Source organism: Balaenoptera musculus, chromosome 19, assembly GCF_009873245.2.
Source record: "Balaenoptera musculus isolate JJ_BM4_2016_0621 chromosome 19, mBalMus1.pri.v3, whole genome shotgun sequence".
Taxonomy (NCBI): Eukaryota; Metazoa; Chordata; class Mammalia; order Artiodactyla; family Balaenopteridae; genus Balaenoptera; species Balaenoptera musculus.
The window spans coordinates 45,946,635-45,969,714 of NC_045803.1; the positions used below are offsets into that span (position 1 = coordinate 45,946,635).

Consider the following 23,080-nt stretch of genomic DNA (forward strand, 5'->3'; position numbering starts at 1 on the left):
AGATATTAAACACTTTGCTTAGGGCACAAAGTCAGTTAAACCCAGCCAGGACTGACATCTGAGTGGTCTGACTCCTGGAGATGCCTCTTCAGTTTTATTTTTGGTTTTTGTTGTTATTATTTGTTAAATTGAAGCATACAAGTTATCAATAATAAACAAAACCATAAAAACAATGATCTTTTTTCCCCAGCCATTATCTATTGCTACCAGTTTGTTGAATCCTTTCTGGCTGTTGCTGTTTTCAAAACAAAAATCTGGGACTTCCCTGGTGATGCAGTGGTTAAGAATCCACCTTCCAATGCAGGGGACACGGGTTCAAGCCCTGGTCCGGGAAGATCCCACATGCCGCGGAGCAACTAAGCCCGTGCGCCACAACTACTGAGCCTGTGCTCTAGAGACCACGAGTCACAACTACTGGGCCTGTGCGCCTGGAGCCCGTTCTCCGCAACAGGAGAAGCCGCCACAATGAGAGGCCCGCGAACCGCAACAAGGAGTGGCCCCCACTCGCTGCAACTAGGGAAAGCCCACGCACAGCAACAAAGACCCAACACAGCCAAAAATAAATTAAATAAAATAAATTAAAACAAATAAAAACAAAAATCTCCTTTAGTATTTGGATCCATAAAACTACATTATCTTAAAAAAAAAAAACTACATTATCTTATAAGGACTTTTTTCCCCCAAAATGTGAAAGTCTTTTTTTCCAAATAAAAATACAGTATGCTTATTGCAAAAAACAAAATGTAATAAAGAAAATAAAAGTCCTCTATAATCCCACCATCCAAAGATAATCATTTTTACATTTTAGTTTTATCCTTCAACATTTTTTTTATGTATATATACACTTTTTACAATCTCATTTTATAATACTATTTTTAAAATTTTTGTTTTATTTATTTAGTGCTGCATTGGGTCTTTGTTGCTGCGTGCGGGCTTTCTCTAGTTGTGGCGAGCGGGAGCGACTCCTCATTGCGGTGCGCGGGCTTCTCATTGCGGTGGCTTCTCTTGTTGTGGAGCACGGCCTTTAGGTGCGTGGGCTTCAGTGGTTGTGGCTCCTGGGCTCTAGAGCTTAGGCTCAGTAGTTGTGGTGCACGGGCTTAGTTGCTCGGCAGCATGTGGGATCTTCCCGGACCAGGGCTTGAACCCGTGTCCCCTGCATTGGCCGGTGGATTCTTAACCACTGTGCCACCAGGGAAGCCTATAATACTATTTTGTAATATGTTTTAAAAAATCTGCCATACCCTGCTAATAAAGATAGAGGTATAGCTTCATTTTTATTGGCAGCATAGTATTCTACTTTATTGATGTGCTGTAATTTATTTATCTGAAATTTGAGGTTATGTTTGAGTAGATGGGCAGTAAGTTTTCCCAAACTTCAATAGCCAGCCACAGAAACCAAAGATCCCAGGATAATGATGATGATGCTATATATTGGGTCAATTGCTTTTAATTTTCAGTTGCATTATGAGAGGAGCTTGGTAATTATAAAGATAAATATAAGTAAAAAAATACATGAAGAGGGTTTACATTTTATAATGTCTGTCATTTTCTCTTTAATGTTCTGCCACTTGGCGTGGTAGAATCCAAGCGTCTTCCTGTTTCTTAAGAAGATAGTTTAACTTTTCTTTTGTGGTTTGCAATGGTAAACACTTAAATTCGACTTCTAAGCAAATTTTTGTGACTTGCAAACAGAATGCTGTAGGTAACTGCTTTGGAACCTGCAAACTCCTTACTTTTACAGGAGCCCCATACTGTACTTTAGCATGTATAGCTATACCTCAGTGAAATCTGCATTATGGCATTATTATGGTGTTCTAGTTTTACACTTTACTTGCGCTGTGATCAAGAGCTGCACTATACAGTAGTGCATGGAGGGGATATGAGGTGACTGAATTCCATAAGCATTCTGCTCCCCAAATCATTTGCTCTTGGTTGATACCACTCTGAGTGTGGGGGAGGGTGAGTGGGTACCTACAATTTTCTAACTCGTAAGGTGGTACCACATAGACAACCCCAGTGGGGAAGGGAGAGGAGGGTCGTTTAGCAAGTTAGAGCTTCTCTGAGCCTCAGTCTCCTTATTTGTAAAACTAAGTTACTTATGCTTGTCAAGTCTGACTCAGGAGGTTGTCGCGAGGGTCAAATTAGATTACATATATGAAGATGCTTTTATAAACAATGTGATATCAATATTTAATAATGAAAAATGATAATTACTATTATTACGCCCTTGGCCTCCTTTCTTTACTGCCACTTGGCATGTCCCAGTAGTTCAAGAACAAAATTGTACAGGCGGGCCTACTCAATTCAATTTTTGTAAACTGTTTTGAAATCCCCTGAATGAAACCAGCAAAGTAAAAAAGTACAACCTCCTGCCGATGACAGGTCCTAAACTCAAGATTTGTGGTTAGTTCAGTTCTCTTTGTCATCTAGCTAAGTGCTCTGCTTTATTCACTTTCAGGGATACTTTATTGCCATTTCATCTGAAGGAATGGAGGGTCACCTTTCCTTTAAACGGGCCAAGATATCTTGGCTCTCTTTACATAAACATGGAAAATATTCGTGTCAGGTGTTAGTGATTATTTATCAAGCCAGGACCTGTATGGTTGGACTGTTTTTGGCTCAGGTCATTAGTGCATGGAATCACAGTCAGAAAGCCCATTCTGGAATGGTTTTAGCTATCACTAGTCCAAATCCTCTCTTTTTACATTTGAGGAAATTGAAGCCCAGAGAGTTTAAATATCTTTTTCAATGCACAGGTTGAAAGGTGATACTGGGCTTGGAATCTATTCTTCTGTGTCATCCTCTCTTTTTATTTTTATAAAATACATTGCAAAGATGCCATAAAAACCTCAGAATCCAAGACCACTTGGAGCATGTTCCTGAAGTTAACCTAAAGAGAAAGCTAAGGTCTCAAACGTGATAGGTGAGAATTTGGGGCTCTGGTGGATTAGGACCGGCACAGCCTAGTTCAGTGTTCTCCGCCCCCACCTGCCTCGCCTCCCCACTTCCTTCGCTACCTTGCTAGCCCCACCCTCTTCAGGTGGCCCCGCCACTTCCTGGTAGCCCAGCCCACCCCCCAAAGCGGAACCAATGTCCGTGGGCTCTGGGGTCGACCGGATCTTTCTCGCTCAGACTCTTCGCAGCGGTGACTCGGCAGCAGCGTCTCGCGTCATCAGTGACAGCCCCGTTCCTTGCTACGCTTTGCGTCGCTCTGCCAGGAGCAGTCACCTCCTCCTTGGCAAATAGTCCTCGGCGGGGTCCCAGTTCTTGGATAATAGGAGAGGGGAGGCACGAGAAGTTGCGGTCAGGAGACGCGGGATCGACAAGCAGAGGGAGATAGGGACCGAAGTTTCTGCGATAGTGTGCAAAGTTAGTTAAAAACTCCTTCCGACCTAAGGATCCCTCCGCCTGCAGTAGCGGTGGTGAGGCCGAGGGAGCCGCCATTTTGGATGTTCGGTTCCTGCTGCCACTGCTGCCGCCGCCCCCGGAGCTGCAGGTTTCATTCGAGGTTTCGGGCCGGTGAGTGTCCCTCGCGGCGCTAAGAGCATATTGCCTTTTTTACCCCGCGCCTGCCGGGAGCGCTCGGCCAGAAGCTTCCTGTCAACCCCAGGTGTCCGGTCCCAGACCGTGGGGGGTGAAGAGAGGACAGAAGCTGGGCCAGGAGGGGCCCGGAGCTCAGGGGTTGTTACGAATTCTTGAGCGCCGACCCCAAGGCGTCGGACCGGGAGGGTCCGCGCGCGGCTGCGTTCCTTGCTGTGGCGTTGCCCGGCCGGTGCGGGCCTCCGTGGACCAATTGACTTTCTCAGGCTGCGCTCCTCCTTGTGGGGCTCATTCAGAGAGCCTGGGGTTTGCGGGGCGGGTCTCACCCCCGCGTGTCTTCTCTATGCCACGTATCAGCGTTCTTGTATCTTGTACCTGGGTCAGGTCTTTCGTGGATCTCTCTTCAGCACTTGCAAATGCTCAGTTAAACGTCGTCTGCGCCTGCATTGCCGTTCTCTTCAAACTGGACATTGGCCTCGCTTCTCTCTAGCCTTCCCACCAACTTCTTTCCCAATTTTCCGGGCTTTTTTTTTTTTTTTTTTCCTCCTCTATTTTCTTAAACTCACCTGCGAATACACTGCTTACCCTTCTCTCAAACTCCTGATCCTGCAGGCGTCGATAACTAATAATTCTCCCGGTCTTGACCGCTTGACAGAGTCGGGACGTTGGTTGTGTTTCCTTGTTAGGTGTAGGAGATTCGTCGAACCACTCGCTCAGAGTGTACTTCAACAGTAAATGTTTATAAAGCTCATTAAAGGGCTTTTGGGGGGAAGGTGGTAGGGAGAGGCTGTCAAATGTTTTCTCATTTGTGGTGGGTTCCCTTCCTATGCTGAACACTTAGCTTTTGGGTACTTTTTGACACTTAGTATTTTTCTTGATGTTGTATATCCCTGCCCATGGAAATCTGCCTGTGAAAAATAATTTTTTTTTTTTGAAAAAGAATCTTAATCTGACATTGGTAGAAAAAGAAAGTAACTTTTTTGGGTATTGTAGGGATTAGTTAACAGAAGAGAGGAGTGAATGAAAATTTCTTAGTGATTTTAACTTTCAAGTGGTTTGTACAGTAGTGTTCTTCGTTGACTAACTCTAAAGATACTTGGATTGACTTCGAGTATCGGATTTTTCTGGGGATAGTTGGATTTTAAATACTCACTTTTACTGTTCTCCATAGTGCTTGTCAGGCTGTATACCCCTTAACTTTTGTTTTAAAAATATAGACTCTCCAGGTACCCATAATTTCATCACTTTTATTCTACTCTTAACGTATGTTTTGCAGTATAGCATGCTTGAATAAAAAGCATTTCACTGCAGTTCACTGATTATTTCTTACATTTCAAGTTAGGTGTGATTGAGTCACCTCTGTTTCACCTCAGCCTGTGTTTTAACATCTGCAAAAGAGAAGTAACTTATTTGAGATTGTAGCCTAGTGACTGCTGAAACTTAAATTTATAACTTGAACTGGATCAAATCTTTTAATACTTCTAATCCATGTAAAAGTGCGTTGTTCTTATCAGGTTATTATCAGGTAGATAAATTCCTGTACTAGTCCTATGATGTCTTAGTAGAAGAGTGAATGTTTTCAATGTAAATAGTGTTCTTGTTATTTGTTTTAAGGAGACTTTTCAAAAATATATTTACTATTTGTGTATTTACTCTGAAGCTATGGAGTTTCTCTTTTGGTTTAAAGAACTGTCAAACAGAACATATATGGAATCCTCACTCATTTACTAAGTATCCCCTTGTAGTTGTTACTGAAATGTTCCATTTCTGAGATACACTTTTATATATATTTTTTATTTTATTTATTTTTTAAATAAATAAATAAATTTATTTATTTATCTTTGGCTGCGTTGAGTCTTCTTTGCTGCGCACGGGCTTTCTCTAGTTGCAGTGAGCAGGGGCTACTCTTGGTTGCAGTGTGCGGGCTTCTCATTGGGGTGGCTTGTCTTTGTTAAGGAGCACGGGCTCTAGGTGTGCGGGCTTCAGTAGTTGTGCACACGGGCCCAGTAGTTGTGGCTCGCGGGCTCTAGAGCGCAGGCTCAGTAGTTGTGGCGCATGGGCTTAGTTGCTCCACGGCATGTGGGGTCTTCCCAGACCAGGGCTCGAACTGTGGCCCCTGCCTTGGCAGGCGGATTCTTAACCACTGCACCACCAGGGAAGTCTCTGAGATACGCTTTTAAAACAAGGTATTGGAAGAGCTATCAGATACGTGTTATTTACTCAGTTCATTTCATGGTATTATGTACTGGTATTTAAATGTCATTCATTCTTAGGTAGTTTGCATTCAATTGGAGAAAGCGTCCTTTGCCTTGCAAATGATAAGTAAAGTGTTTATTTTAGTGCACACTTAAAAAAATTTTATTATTATTTTATTTATTTTTGGCTGCGTTGGGTCTTTGTTGCTGTGCGCGGGCTTTCTCTAGTTGCGGTGAGCAGGGGCTACTCTTCATTGCGGTGCGTGGGCTTTTCATTGTGGTGGCTTCTCTTGTTGAAGAGCATGGGCTCCAGGTGCCCGGGCTTCAGGAGTTGTGGCCCGCGGGCTCAGTTGCTTAGTTGCTTAGTGCAGGCTTAGTTGCTAAGCGGCACGTGGGATCTTCCCGGACCAGGGCTCGAACCCGTGTACCCTGCACTGGCTGGCGGATTCTTAACCACTGTGCCACCAGGGAAGCCCCTATTTTAGTGCACCTTTGATTGATCAGCACATACTTGAATGTCTACTTTGTCTAAGGGGTTGTTGGGATTATACTTGAAATAAACATTGTTTAGGAAACCTCAGTTTATTTTCTTTTGGAGCAGTTGCTTGTTCTTTGATCTGTTTCACTGACAGCAGTTCTAGATTTGAAGATGAATTTTAGAGTGAAACTATAAAGTACAAAAATTGTCAGCAGTGCCTTGGTGATATTTCATCTCACTATTTTAAAAGTAGTCTTGAAATCAGTCATGTACAAAAACAAAAACTCAGGTTTTTATGTGATTTGTAACAACTCTTTATGCGAATTGAAAAAGTTGAATGAGTATTTTCCAAAAGATTATTTTTTAATTAAAAAAATTGAATTGGGAAAATACATACCAAAACAGATTTTCAAAATGCTTAATCCCCTTATTTGCATTTGCCGAGGATTTAAAATTTTTGTGTATACGGCAGGATTTGATATCAAAACTTTAAAACTCTTATTTAGATTTAGCTTCAGAAAATCTAAAGCTATTACCTTTCTTCAAACTGCAGCAACTTGTTTATCTGTTTTAGGTGTTTGTCATTCAGTCTTCCTTTATGAATCGTTCTCAGTTGATTTTGGCGTTCTTTCATCCCGTTGTTACTTACATTCAGTTTCTTTCATGCAGGATGGTATTAAAGTAGCAAGCAGTTTTAAAATTAAGGGAACATATAGATTTATCTAAGCTCTTATGTTTCTTGGCTTATAGGTTTTGAAAATCATCTTTGTTAGAAAGTATTAGGATTTTTCCATTTGCTTTTTTTAAAAATTAATTTTTGGCTGCATTAGGTTTTCATTGCTGCATGTGGGCTTTCTTTAGTTGCGTCGAGTGGGGGCTACTCTTCGTTGCGGTGCGTGCGCTTCTCATTGTGGTGGCTTCTCTTGTTGCGGAGCATGGGCTCTAGGTGTGTGGGCTTCAGTAGTCGTGGCACCTGGGCTCAGTAGTTGTGGCTCGCGGGCTCTAGAGCGCAGGCTCAGTAGTTGTGGCGCACAGGCTTAGTTGCTCCGTGGCATGTGGGATCTTCCCGGACCAGGGCTGGAACCCGTGTCCCCTGCATTGGCAGGCGGATTCGTAACCACTGCGCCACCAGGGAAGCCCTTCATTTTCTTTTTGTATAGAAAATTTTGTATCAGTAAAAGCGTCATTTCTACCTTCAAAGTACATGTAAGGTTTTTCTTCACTGAAGGAGTAACATAAAACGCTTAATTTGCCATGAGTTCTGGTTACTGGAACAATCTCTTGTCAAAGTTTGAAGAGTCCAAAAGTGGAAGAAAAAAAAAAACCCACACTTGCCAAACTTGTTGAGTCAGTATTAACTAACACTTTTGTACAAAAAAGGGCAAGGGTTAGGATAATATGATTAAAACGAGAAATGCTTTTTTCACTAGGTACTTGGAAATTTTGCCTTTTTTGGGGGGGCCTTGTGTTGGCCTACTCAGACCATTGGAGAGAGACAATGAGTTATAAGTATTACAGTGAAAAACAGTCTTAGAAGGAAAAAAATTGTTTTTTCTCTTTTTAAAGATGGAGAAAACATATGTGACCTTTGTACTTTATTAATAATTAAAGACATCTTAAAGGCAAGTAGTTTTTACCCTCTCTTCTCTGTTGTTACAGCAGTCACAGTGTAACCTGATATGCAGTTGCTTTGCTCACTCCAGTTTGCATGTTGTAGCTGATTGTGTTGGGCTGAGCATCCTAGGCTTTGCAGCTTATCTGGCTTTGAGGTTAATGTTATGCATTCTTGGGAAGAGCAAATATGAGAAAGACATGAACTTAGGTCTTTGGAACTGTAAAGTATTTGCACTCCCCTCCTTATAAGCCTTTGGGTTAAAATTAAGACTGTCATAGCATAGATGATGTACACTACTTGGTTATAAGATGTAACTTTTGTAAATGATTACACAGTTGAACAACTCAAATTAAAAGAAGTTCCATCAGTGTTTTTACAGCTCAGTTTAGTAGCTACTTACTAAACCTCACTGTTGGGAAATTGTTCAGTTTCAAGCTGAAGAAAAGGAAGGGAAGTTAATTTTTTAAATTCCTTTTTGAAGTCTGCACGAAAGATTCCTTTCCCACTTTTTGAAATTTTTCAAAACATGATACTTTTAAAATATGGTGAAAATACTGGTTTGAAATGAATGGGGAAACTAACTGAAAAAATAGGTACACTGTATAGAGTTAATTAAATCTTTGTAAATATTAGGGTTTTTTGGGTATGATTACTGAAGGAAAACTGTCGTAAGAAGAAGCAGTCTTGGGCCTTCCCTGGTGGTCCAGTGGTTAAGACTGCGTGCTTCCACTGCAGGGGGCGTGGGTTCGATCCCTGGTCAGGGAACTAAGATCCTGCATGCAGCTCTGTGTGGCCAAAAATTAAAAAAACAAACAACCAAACAAAAAAGAGTCTCTTTCTCTTTTTCAAAAATATTTATTTATTTATTTGGCTGCATCGGGTCTTAGTTGCGGCATCTTAAGTTGCAGCATCTTAAGTTGCGGCATGAGGCTCTCTGTTGCAGCACGTGGGATCCATCTCCCTGACCAGGGGTCGAACCCTGGCCCCTTGCATTGGGAGCATGGAGTCCCAGCCACTGGACCACGAGGGAAGTCCCTGAGCCTGTTTTTCTGATAGTACTCAATAAATGTATTTGATTTTTTAAAATGTGTATTTCTCTCTGTCAGTGAAGGCATGACCTCTGTATTTTCTTTAGGAACTTTACATGATGAAAGCTTAATAGATGGTGTTGATTATTTAAGAAAGTAGAATGAGGAAGTTGCTTACAATTTGACTTTACTAGCACTTGGTTGTATTATTCTATTTACACACACTGAACTTTTTGCTGTTCCTTCAATACTCCATGTTCTTTCATTCATTGCACCTGTTCTGCTTATACCTGGAATGCTTTTCTTCCTCCCTTCCATCTGGTGAACCTGTTCTTCCTTCCTCTCTACACCAGGCAAAGGAGTATAGTACTTTTTTTTTTTTTTTAGTATTTGTTGAATTGTTTACTTTTCCTGAGCTTCAGAGGACAAGAACTATCTAATTGATGGCATCCCTAGTACATAGCACAGTGCCTGGCACTTAGTAGCTACTCTGCAGAATAGATGATGTGAATGAAAATAATACGGAAACATGTTCAGGTCCTCAGATATATGGTAATTGGTCAAGCCAAAAGCAGTCAGGGTCCTGAGTGAGCTATGGAAGTTTACTACAGGTCATTTACTTGTGACCGATAGAGTTGATGTCAGTGAAGTTTATTTTCAGGTTTAGAACATATACAAAACCTTATCTCCGTGTCTTTGAAAATATTATTTACATGTTTAATTCTAAAATTGATATTATCCTTTTCTCTTTGCAATTTGCTCAGACTCTTTCTTATGCAAAAGCTTCAAGTGACAGCAGAGAAATACACTCTTCCTGCCGTCTTTTTTCTTTCTTTTGAATACCTATTATGTAATTCATTATGCTGAAGAAACTAATAGTAAGTTGAGAACTTCAGTCTTTTCCCCCAAAATGGAAATATGTTGATAGTTCAGTGATTTGTTACTGACTCTCCCTTTGTGTTTTGTTTTGTTTTGTTTTTTAGCATCTTTATTGGAGTGTAATTGCTTTACAATGTTGTGTTAGTTTCTGCTGTATAACAGTGAATTTTTTTAATATTTATTTGGTTGCACTGGGTCTTAGTTGTGGCATGCGGGCTCCTTAGTTGTGGCATGTGAACTCTTAGTTGTGGCGTGCATGTGGGATCTAGTTCCCTGATCAGGGCTTGAACCCAGGCCCCCTGCATTGGGAGCATGGAGTCTTAACCACTGCGCCACAAGGGAAGTCCCTCTCCCCTTGTGTTTGAATAATCTACTTTAATAGTGCTGAGGATTTTTAAAAAGTCTTTAATCTATTTAATTTACAACATCATAGAGGTCCATTGTAATAAATGAAAAAAATCTAAAGACATACTTTGAAAAAAGCTGTTCATTTCCCTAATCCTTTTGTTATTACTCCCCAGCCATTTTACCAGGTTATGGGTATACTTCAACATTTCTCTCCATGCTTGGTCAAGTACTATATATACAACATAAATGTGCATATATAGGGATTCTTTGTTTTTACAAAAGGTAGAGGATACCTTTTTTTTTTTTTTTTGATCATACTTTTTATGTTACTCTGTAGCAAGGTTTTCTTAACACATCATGGTCAGTAAGTATAATTCTATCTTGTTCTTTTAAGTATCCCTATTATGTCTCATAGTATGGATGTACTCTACATAATTTATTCAGTTATTTTCTTGTGGACATTTGGGCTGTTTCTAGATTTTGCCACTACGAACAGCGCTACAGTAAACATCCTTGTACATGTCACCTTATTTGCTGATGCTATTATTTCTACAGGCTAGAATCTCCAAGGTGGGATTTCTGAGTTAAAGGAATTATATTTTAAATGTTATTATTGCCAGATTACTCTCTAAATAGGTTGTCATAATTTCCATCTCCACCAGCAGTGGGTTCTCCATAACATCACATCATTAGATGTAATTACTTAATTTAATTTTTGCTGCTCTGCTAGTTGGTAAATGGTTTCTCAGTTTCATCTTAATTTTAATTTCCTTGACTATTGCTGGAGCTAGCCTCTTTTGATATGATTTTTGGCCTTTTGGATTTCCTTTACTGAGAATTGTCTATGTCCTTGGTTCATTTTTCTTTCAAGTTGCTTTTCTCCTTATCTTGTAGGAACATCTTATGGTACATTAATTCTTTGTTGTATAACACATGCGTTTATTAATCTGGAGTTAATTTTTATATAATGTGAAGGGGTCTTATGTGGTTTTCCTTTGTATAAAGAACCAACTATGTCTAGACTAAGTAAACCATCTTTTCCTCAATGAATTAAATACCACCTTATCATATGTTAAGTTCCCATATATGTTTACTCTATTTCTGGATGTTCTGTTTTACTCTTCCTGTACCATTATTTTACTGTTTTGAATATCATAACTTTTTATTTTATTTTTTTTTATTTTTTTTATTTTTTAAACATCTTTATTGAGGTATAATTGCTTCACAATGGTGTGTTAGTTTCTGCTTTATAACATAGTGAATCAGCTACACATATACACACATTCCCATATCTCCTCCCTCCCGCATCTCCCACCCTCCCCATCCCACCCCCCAGGCGGTCACAAAGCACCGAGCTGATCTCCCTGTGCTTGAATATCATAACTTTATAGAAACTTACACTCTGTTAAGAATAGCTCCTGTCACTGTAGTTTTCCATTTTCTTGACTGTTCTTAAACATTTATTCTTACATCTGTATGGGTTGAAAATAATTCTGTTGAGTTCAGAAAACCTCAAAAAAGCCCAGTGTTTTTTTATTTTTAATTAATTAATTTTGAAAAATTTATTTTATTTTTGGCTGTGTTAGGTCTTCATTGCTGTGCGTGGGCTTTCTTTAGTTGCAGCGCGTGGGGGCTACTCTGCGGTGCGCGGGCTTCTCATTGCGGTGGCTTCTCTTGTTGAGAGGCATGGGCTCTAGGTGCGCGGGCTTCAGTAGTTGTGGCACGTGGGCTCAGTAGTTGTGGCACGCGGGCTCTAGAGCACAGGCTCAGTAGTTGTGGCAGACGGGCTTAATTGCTTCGCAGCATGTGGGATCTTTCCGGACCAGGGCTGGATCCCGCGTCCTCTGCATTGGCAGATGGATTCTTAACCACTGCGCCACCAGGGAAGCCCAAGCCCAGTGTTTGGGATTGCACTGTATTCATATATTAATTTTGGGAGGCCTGACATTTTTTAATGAGGATAACTTTTCCTTATTATGATGTTTCCATTTATTGAGGTCTTATTTTAGTTTTAGGTTCTTCAGTAAAGGTTTCATAGATTTAATACCTGTCTTCATCTAGTTCATGTACCTTTCTTGCTAAATTTATTCCTAGATATTTTATAGTTTTCGGCACTGTTGTCAGTGGGACTTCCCCCCCCCATTTCTAACTAATGTCAAATATAGGTTAAAAATGAATCTTTCATTTCTTATAGACCAGAGCCCCTCATCCCCACCTCCTTCTTGCTATCCCAAATTAACAGAACTTGGATTCATGAAGAATATGCTAGGGAAAACTTGTTATCTTAGTATTAAATCATTTTCTCATAACTTTCTAATGTCACTCTGTAGAAAAATGCCCATAGATAACTGTGACTCTGTCCTTTTAGGATGAATACCATCTTATTATTTTGGAAGTTTGCAGTTTTGCGTTATTTATCCATTCTTGTAGTTTTTGTTAATTTGTTTGAATCTTCAAAGCAAGAATTCTCAAATTATGCATGGTCATTATATGAAAAATATCAAAATATACAGAAGTTAAAAATGTATCTATATTCTCACTAGGCACAGATATTTCCCTTAAAATTTGTCTTATCCTTTGGAGCATATCTTTAAGAAAATTAAGATTTTATTTGGAGAATTTTGTGACAGTTTTTGATAATTGAGGACTCTAAGATATCTTCGCTAAAATCAGGGTTAGGAGAGTGAAAAATTGCTTTTTATTTTATTTGTGTCAAATTTGATGTTGATCATGTTCATCTATCATTGTTTATTCGGCCTTTTTTAAAAATGAATTTATTTATTTATTTATTTTTGGCTGCATTGGGTCTTTGTTGCTGCACGCGGGCTTTCCTCTAGTTGCGGTGAGCAGGGGCTACTCTTTGTAGTGCACGGACTTCTCATTGCGGGGGCTTCTCGTTGCAGAGCATGGGCTCTAGGCACACGGGCTTCAGGACTTGTGGCTCGCGGGTTCTACAGCGCAGGCTCAGTAGTCGTGGCACACGGGCTTAGTTGATCCACGGCATGTGAGATCTTCCCAGACTAGGGTTCGAACCCGTGTTTCCTGCATTGGCAGGCGGATTCTTAACCACTGCGTCACCAGGGAAGCCCTATTCGGCCTTTATTGCTTTTCATTAGAATTAATGTGATTGAATCGTTCAGTAGACATTTGCATTTACATACATCCATTTTTAAAATCTCAGTTTTGGTTATGGATAATTAAGCATAAAAGAAGATTCCTGGGCTTCCCTGGTGGTGCAGTGGTTGAGAATCCGCCTGCCAATGCAGGGGACACGGGTTCGAGCCCTGATCTGGGAAGATCCCACATGCCGCGGAGCAACTGGGCCCGTGAGCCACAACTACTGAGCCTGCGTGTCTGGAGCCTGTGCTCCGCAACAAGAGAGGCCGCGACAGTGAGAGGCCCGCGTACCGCGATGAAGAGTGGCCCCCACTTGCCGCAACTAGAGAAAGCCCTGCACAGAAACGAAGACCCAACACAGCCAAAAATAAATAAATTAAATTAAAAAAAAAAAAAAAGATTCCTGTAACACTGTGGCATTTTAGGGAGAATTGAGCTTAAGATCTCTCAGAGAGATGCCAACTGGCTGCCTCGACAGGTTGTGGTGGTATCTTAATGTGGTTACTCGTTTCACAGCCTTAGCCTTGAAGATCCAGGAATTCCATTTTAGTATTTCACCTAGGAATGATTCATCCTGATGGAACTCACTGATGTGTAAGTTAAAATAACAGTGTTGTAATTCATAAGGGGTTATGCTTTTCTACTGAATTACCTGTGTCTATTTTCAGGGCATTCTGTTCCTTGTATGGAGGTGTTTGGGAGGCAAGGTACTTAAGAAGGTGATTAATAATCAGAAAGCTGCATTGTGAAAGCTGCATTGTGAGCCTGAAACCAGAGCATATAAAGTTGGCTGGTCTTGAGTGTTTCATCATTCTAGGCCAGTGTGAAACTTGATGAAAGAACTATCCCTGTCCCACAATGGTGTTTGCCTCTCCAGAGACCAAAATACTTATCCCCAGATTTAATCTCTTTTATTCAAACAATGATGTACTAACACTGGTCTCTCCTTTTTGTTCACTCTGTAGAACATTCCCTTCTATGAACACATTCTTCATACAGGAGAAATAGATGTGCACTGCCTTCCCCTCCCCGCCCACTTTCCCTAAAAGAAAGAAAACCATAAAAACACAGTGAGAAAACTCAGCTAAGTCATATTAATGACAGGTGGTGTCTCTAAGATATATTGGAAAGTAAAAGTCTGATTGAAGCATAATACTGTTGATTAATTTAGTTTAAGTTTCTTACTAGTAAGCATGCTTACTGTTTTGGTCAGAGTATTTTGCAAGTTTTACATGCACTAAAGCAATTCAAATATACATACAAGATAAAAATCTGAAATAAAGGTTCTGTGGGGAGCATAATTTGAAAGTTTAGGCCATATGGAGAGTATGAGAGAGAAAGCACAGTAACTTCTTTTGGAGGGTTTTGCCCAGTGTTAACTTAGGTCCCTTAAGTATTTTCAGCCATACTTACAAATCTGTGACTGGATTGTTACACAGTAATGAGTGGTAAAGTTAACTGAGATCTAATTTCTTACTGTTTAGCAAGAAAGACTTCAAGTATAGTGAGTGGATAGAAAAGGAGATAATTTTGATATTGAAAATCGCTTTTAATTTAAGATTTCTTTTCAGATTTAGAGCTCAAATCTAAGGTTTAAGTTTAGAGGAAGAAGGACCAAATAGCAAGCAGGAGTCCCAGCCTCTTGGTTATATGGTTTTTTTTTAATAAATAAATAAAAAATAAATAAATAAACAAGTACTTTTTTTTTTTTTATGGCTGCGTTGGGTCTTCGTTGCTGCACGCAGGCTTTCTCTAGTTGCGGCGAGTGGGGGCTACTCTTCATTGCAGTGCGTGGACTTCTCATTGCCGGGGCTCTCTTATTGTGGAGCACAGGCTCTAGGTGCCCAGGCTTGAGTAGTTATGGCATGCAGGCTCAGTAGTTGTGGCTCAGGGGCTCTAGAGCGCAGGCTCAGTAGTTGTGGCGCACGGGCTTAGTTGCTCTGCTGCATGTGGGATCTTCCTGGACCAGGGCTCGAACCCATGTCCCCTGCATTGGCAGGCGGATTCTTGACCACTATGCCACCAGGGAAGTCCTGGTTATGTGTTTTTGACTGTTGGCTGTCAGCTCAGAGCTTACAGCCCAGGAGTGAGGTCAGAAGTAGGAAGAAAGTTAACTGAGCAGGGTAGAATAGAGGACTGGGTTGAGTCCTTTCCCATAGCTGTTAGCAGCCAGTGCACTTTATTTTGTATGCTTTGGAAAGGACAAGTATATTTTCGTTAGATAAGACTCTTCTAGCCTTTAGAATTCAATAAATACAGTATTTAGTGAGTTCCTACTCTTTTAGGCAAGAGGAATACAAGGATGAATAAAACAAATAAGGATCAGGCTTTAGGGAACTTATATTTGAGTGGGAAAAATAGGTATTTCAAAGGAAAAAAAGATTATGTCTTGGAGGTGGTATTGATGTATGAGGAAAATCTTTATCCCACAAAGGGATTTGTGGAGATTTTGGAAAAAATAACCATTTTCTCCATTTTGGGGATAAAATTTAAGAGAATTGGAACATATGCAGTCATTTTATTTTTCTGGTCTCTTCTACTGTTTAAAATTTTTCTTTCCTATGTGAAGCATTTAAAATTTTGATTACTTTGGGTATGTAAAGTAATCTAATTTAGTTTAAGCTCCAAAACCTAATTTTGTTTAACCATTTTGGATAGAAATTTTTCCAAAATGAATTTCACACTTCTTTTTTTCTCTGTATTTTTCATCATTATTTATCAAATAACCATTAATTAAATAGAATATATTTATCCACAGTCCCTGTACCTTAACAAGTCAGACTTTTAATTTTTCTGTTTCCTTTCTATCCTTGTCCTAGTGTTTTACTTTTTATTATTAGTTTTATAAAAGATGACAAAGAGGGACATTTTATTTTGAAAAAGTGTACAAGCATGTACATATAAAATATATAGACATTTAATCATTGGCTGAAACCATTGAAATACTAAATGTAGGTTGTTAGATGTAAAAGGAGAAGTTGACAGACACACAGTCATGGTAATAGACTTAAATATATCTTTCTCAGTCTTTGATGGGTCAGGTGGTTAAATTAATAAGAACAGACAGTATCTGAACTATATAATTTTTAGAAATTGGTTATTCGCTGGATACTTTTTATTTTCATGTAATTGTTACCTTTATTTTTTAAACAGCTTTATTGAGGTATAATAGACAAAAAATTGCACATATTTAATGTATAATTTGGTGAGTTAAGATATAGTTTTATATTCAGTTTTTTCTACCTTCTGCTTTAAATGTTAAATGTTGATCTTTTTGAACCATTCCTTGATGAACCAGGGTCTTATTATAAAAATGGATTATGGTACTGTTTGTAATTTGTTAATACCCTTAGGACTGTAGGGAGACTTGAAGACTTTTTGCTAGCACACTTAAGTATCATCAGACTACTATGCTCTGTGTGTGTGTGTGTGTGTGTAAGATAAATGCTTTAATTGTGGATATTTTTTAAAAAGCTGTAAATTAAGGTAATTATTGTAAAAGTCAAAGTCAGAGATTTACCAGTGATTTGATCTTTTCCTTTTTGATTAATCATTTAACTTTTTTTAATAGTATAGAAGTCAAGTAAGGGCACAAACTTTATTTTTTAAACTGTGGTAAGAATACAATAAGAGCTATCCTCTTGACAAATTTTCAGTTTCACAATATAATATTGTATAGGCACAGTGTTGTTATAGCAGATCTCTAGAATTTATTAGTCTTGCTACTATGCTTTTGAACGCTCGTTTCTGTTATATGTAAGTTTTATTTGTTTGTTTTGCTACCGTTTTTGTTTTTTCCCTTGCTGTTAGGTGACACTTTAACTACCATCAGTGTCCTTTTCCAAAACAGCTTCTTTCTCCTGGCCCCCACTCTCTTCAGTTTCTCTAGTTTTCTAATTCTATTCTGGAAAAGGCTGAATAAGAACCTGCAAATAGAGTAAAGTAGATATTCTGTGTAGATGTGTGTTGATGTGATGCTCTCTATTGGCTGCACGAGATTATGAAAATGTGTTTTGGATTCTCAGCTATGTTCCATATAGCTGAGTCATTACTATATACATTATATTCTTACCAAATTTTTTTAAAAAGCATAGAGTATTGTTTTTTATGATAGGTGTTTAAGCTGTTGTATTTTAAGGAATCTCGTGGTTTATGAGTATTTTGAAAAGCAAGTAAACACTTTCAAAAAATAAGGAAATCCTCAACATTGTAATAAAAGTATGTTACGTAGTCTACAGCATTCATTACATAGATTAGATGTATTTGAATCTAATTTTTAGAAATGTTTCAGATGTAAAGCATATGGAAAATAATAATAAACCTTCACTTACCTACTACCTAGTCTAAGAAATAAAACATCACTAGTATAGCTGAAGTTTCCTGTGGATCAGTGCCCCTGATCATATTCCCCTCCCTCCCAGATGTGCCACTGTGTTGGATTTGTTATCTTTTACATTCATGTTCTTTCTTATTCCATTACTGCATTTTTAAAATTGAAGTATAGTTGATTTACAGTGTTTCAGGTATACAGCAAAGTGATTCAGTTATACATGTACTCTTACTGCATTTTTGTAGTATCTCTAAAGAATAGGTACTTTCATGTGTTTTAAACCTTTGTAAGTATTGATACTGTGTATCTTTCTTCAACTTGTTTTTGCTCAAAATTATTTTATGCAAGAATAATTTGTTCATATAGCCAACATTATGGCCAACATTTGTTTAGTGATTACTGGGTGTCAGGCACTTTGCTAAGAATTTTACATGTATTCTAATTTAATTCTTGTAACAATCCATTGAGGTAGGTACTTCACACCCCCCCTCCCCCATTTTGCAGATGAGGACACAACTCTGAGAGGTTAAGCTATTTACACAAGGACACACAGCTAATAAGTGGTGGAGCTTGGATTCAAATCTGGGTAATTTTACTCCAGGGTCATCATTTTAAACAATGATAGGGTCATTGGATAAGGATAAGGGTGCACAATCTCTTATCAGTTCTGAAATCCCCAAAATACTGAAAACCAGATGTTCTTCATAATTCTTTTGGTGTTAAAGTCTGATCTGACCAGATATGAGGCTGTTTGTAATATTTATTTCGCTCATTTGGTGTGAATATTCTTATGTGTTACTGCAGAAATATTGTTTGATAATGGAACTGCTGCTCCAGACACAGTGGGCAAGTTATGATGTACAGTGTAGGTACTGTATTACTTTTCTAAAATTCAGGAAATTCTCAGTTTTCCCGTAAAGGTTTTGGATGAGTAATTGTGTACTGGTACTGTGCTACAAATATCTTTCTGTATGGGATTTTGGATTTGTTCGGCTGATCCAGAAATCACTAAATTTCACAAAAGAAAAAATTTCTAATTATATTGAGTTACTTTGGCCATGACAAAATTTGGCTTATCATAAATACAATTTTCTGTTCTGTCATTGATTAGCAATTTCTGGGTTTTTTTTAAAATTAATTAATTAATTTATTTATTTATGGCTGTGTTGGGTCTTTGTTTCTGTGCGAGGGCTTTCTCTAGTTGTGGCAAGCGGGGGCCACTCTTCATCGCGGTGCACGGGCCTCTCACTATCGCGGCCTCTCTTGTTGCGGAGCACAGGCTCCAGACGTGCAGGCTCAGTAATTGTGGCTCACGGGCCCAGCTGCTCTGCGGCATGTGGGATCTTCCCAGACCAGGGCTCGAACCCATGTCCCCTGCATTAGCAGGCAGATTCTCAACCACTGCACCACCGGGGAAGCCAAATTTCTGGTTTTTATTGTGTGGCTGGAATTTAAAAATCTGTTTTCCTCAGCAGACTGAGATCTTAAGGACAGAGACTGTGTCCTTGCCAGTCCCCAGCACCTATTGCAATGCCTGGCATAGAGAATGCTCAGCAAATATTTGTTGAATGAGTGATTGGCACTTACTGGTATAACGTGTTTCCCTGTTACTTAGGTCATCTCTGGGGTAGTGTGACTAATTGAATTGAACAAGGAGGAAAAAGAAGAGGTGCATGAAGCTAACTTCTGATTCCAAAGTTTTTACATTCTCCCTTTCCATTTTGAAATGGATTTAAATGATGCTTATGTTGATGTCATTTATGATGTTGTATTCTCTGTTTTATAACTATAGTCTTATGGGCCCTGAACTGTTAAACTTTTTTTTCATTTTCTGATTAAAGACCTTGATCCTGCTGCTTTCTGAATTCAAGATTCTCAAACTTAATGGCTGTATTTCAGTTAAGTATAGTATATGATATTTTGCTCCTTATTGAAGTTTGGTTTAGTTTATTTTTTCCTTGTACAGAGATGCTTATACAGATGCTTTTGTACAAGCAGTCAAATGAAGGGAGTACCTTTGATTTATAAATAATGATACTTTTAAAATTGACAAACTGAGAATAGGATGATATGTAATGTGATCATAAATGTTTGTTCTCATAGTTTTTTTTTTTGAAAGAGTTGTGAATTTTCTCCAACAGCCTTTTTTTTTTTTTTTTTTTTTAATTTATTTTTGGTTGCATTGGGTCTTCATTGCTGCATGCGCGCTTTCTCTAGTTGTGGCGAATGGGGCTACTGTTCTTTGCGGTGTGCGGGCTTCTCATTGTGGTGGCTTCTCTTGTTGCGGAGCACAGGCTCTAGGCAGCTTCAGTAGTTGCAGCACGTGGGCTCAATAGTTGTGGCTCGTGGGCTCTAGAGCACAGGCTCAGTAGTTGTGGCACACGGGCTTAGTTGCTCTGCAGCATGTGTGATCTTCCCGGACCAGGGTTCTGACCCATGTCCCCTGCGTTGGCAGGCAGATTCTTAACCACTGCACCACCAGGGAAGTCCCTCACAGATTTTTAAAGCTGATTCGATACCCTTATTTTTTAGTTGATGGAACAGAGGCTTGGAGAAGTCAGGCGGCTTTGCCCTAGGTAGCTTGGCCGGCAATGGTGGTTGATTATTAGGATCTTTCTTTTATTGTTTTGACGCTAACATTTCTTTTAAATGTGTTCTTTTCTTTGTAGAAACTGTGAGGAATATTTAACATGTTAAGAGTATGTTTTTGAAAGGTTTAAGAACTTTGTCGTTCAAAATCTTCAGAATATAAAACCATAATCTCTAAGGTTTATTAGTGTAAGAAGACTTGGGGAGGAGGCCAGAGGAGAGGCTAGCTTACTAGGCCCAATTCTGTAGCCCAGTGATTTTTCCTTCCATTTGTAATTCTTTGACTTTAATTGCTACTACCTCCAATGCATAGTTCCTGTGGTGTGCCTCCCTCCTTTCAGTGCTTTGGCCAAAACATAGATGCAAGCTTTTTGATTTTCTGTTTTGCAGGATTTGAAATGGCTGGAATTTTAGAATAGACTTTCTTACATATCTAAGGTAGAAATATAATTTTGTTTATTTATTTTTGGTTGTGTCTTTGTTGCTGCATGCGGGCTTTCTCTAGTTGCTGGGAGCGGGGGCTACTCATAGTTGTGGTGTGCGGGCTTCTCATTATAATGGCTTCCCTTGTTGTGGAGCACGGGCTCTAGGCATGCAGTCTTCAATAGTTGTGGCATGCGGGCTCAGTAGTTGTGGCTCGTGAGCTCTAGAGCACAGGCTCAGTAGTTGTGGCGCACGGGCTTAGTTGCTCCGCGGCATGTGGAATCTTCCCGGACCAGGGCTCGAACCCGTGAACCCTGCATTGGCAGGCAGATTCTTAACCACTGCACCACCAGGGAAGCCCTAAGGAAGAAATAAAGAGAAATACAAGTTCTCAAAGATTTGTCATTGTCCTTCTCCACATAATTAAAGCATTATCCTCTCTTTTAGTCTCAGTTCACCTGTTTAGAAGTCCAAAAGGGATATAGCTTAACAGGCACCTTTTCTGACCTGCCTGTGTTTGGAAAGCACTACGTTTCAACATGCCACTCAGGAACTCCTTTCTAGACAGCTTGACACCTTCATGGGGGTTAGCTCAGCAGAGCCCCTTTTAGTTCCCTGTCACCCATCCCTGCTTTACTGGCAAAGAACATGACTTCATCTTTCAGGTGAGACCTGCCTTCAGCCATCCCTTAAATAAGGGTTTGCTATTATCTTTTATAGGCTGAACAGTTTTGTTTTACTAGTGGTTAAATGTGTCTTAAAGCAGGTTGGAACAATTAATAACTTTCTCACTAGCCTACTTAATATCCCAAGTGTATATTACTGTACCTGGTCAAATAGGTCTAAATTGTTTAATTGAAGGCTTTTTTGTTTACTTTTTAAAAACTTTAATTTTTAAGTTAACATACAGTAAAATCGACCTTTTTTGGAGTGTACAGTCTTGTGAACTTTAACACATGTATAGATTTATGTAATAACCACCACAATTAGCATACAGTTCTATCATCTCAGAAAAACTTCCACAGGCTGTCCCTTTTTAGTCTCCCCAACCTTAACCTCTGGCAACCATTGATCTGTTCTCCATCACTATAGTTTTGTCTTCTTGAGAATTTCATATAAATGGAATCATTCAATATGTAACCTTTTCTGAGACAGTTTTCTTTCATTAGGCATAATACTTTAGAGCTGTGCAATGCCATGTAGCAATAGTTCGTTCCCTTTTAAATTGCTACATAGTGTTCCATTTTTATGGATTTACTGCATTTTATTTCCAGTTTTTGGCAATTATGAACAGAGCTGCTATAAACATTCATATATAGGTTTTTGTGTGAACAAAAGTTTTCATTTTTCTATGATAAATTCCAAGTTGTGGGATTGCTGGGTCATATGGTAAGCGGATGTTTTAAGTTCATAAGAAACTGTCAAACTGTTTAACAGAATGGCAGTACCATTTTGCATCCCCTCCAGCGGTGTATGAGAGTTCCATTTGCTCTGCATCCTCCCCAGCACTTGGTGTTTTAGCCATTCTAATAGGTGTGTAGAAGTATCTTACTGTGGTTTTAATTTGTATTTCTCTAATGCCTAATGTAGTTGAGCATCTTTTAAATATGCTTATTTATTATCCTTATACCTTTTTGGTAAAGTATCCATTTTAATCTTTTGCCTGTTTTAAAAAATTGGGTTGGTTTGTTTTAACTGTTGTGTTTTTAAGAGTTCTTTATATGTTCTGAATACATACATGTCCTTTGTTGATATGTGATTTGGAAATATCCCAGTCTCTGTAACTTGTCTTTTCATTTTTTTTAGTAGTGTTTTTCGTAGCACAGTAGTGTTTTTCATAGCACAGTTTGTACTTTTTTTTTTTTAAACATCTTTATTGAAGTATAATTGCCTTACAATGGTGTGTTAGCTCCTGCTTTATAACAAAGTGAATCAGTTATACATATACAATATGTTCCCATTTCTCTTCCCTCTTGCATCTCCCTCCCTCCCACCCTCCCCATCCCACCCCTCTAGGTTGTCACAAAGCACCGAGCTGATCTCCCTGTGCTATGCGGCTGCTTCCCACTAGTTATCTATTTTACATTTGGTAGTGTATATATGTCCATGACACTCTCTTACCCTGTGACATCTCACCTCACCCCCTCCCCATATCCTCAAGTCCATTCTCTAGTAGGTCTGTGTCTTTATTCCGTCTTGCCACTAGGTTCTTCATGGCCTTTTTTTTTTTTTCCCTTAGATTCCGTATACATGTGTTAGCATACTGTATTTGTTTTTCTCTTTCTGACTTACTTCACTCTATATGACAGACTCTAACTCCATCCACCTCATTACAAATACCTCCATTTCATTTCTTTTTATGGCTGAGTAATATTCCATTGTATATATGTGCCACATCTTCTTTATCCATTCATCTGTCGATGGACATTTAGGTTGCTTCCATGTCCTGGCTATTGTAAATAGAGCTGCAATGAACATTTTGGTACATGACTCTTTTTGACCTATGGTTTTCTCAGGGTATATGCCCAGTATTGGGAT

General features: G+C 39.1%; 1 protein-coding gene across 2 annotated transcripts in view; it reads left to right on the forward strand.

The window, feature by feature from the left end:
- The first annotated feature begins 3,150 nt into the window (after nt 1-3,150).
- The window catches only part of AP1G1 (adaptor related protein complex 1 subunit gamma 1), an 80,812-nt gene continuing 60,882 nt past the window's right edge, over nt 3,151-23,080 (forward strand). For both annotated transcript variants that reach the window (XM_036832727.1, XM_036832726.1), the window contains exon 1: nt 3,151-3,519. The gene's annotated coding sequence lies outside the window, so the exon portion shown is untranslated. The remainder of the gene's footprint in view (nt 3,520-23,080) is intronic.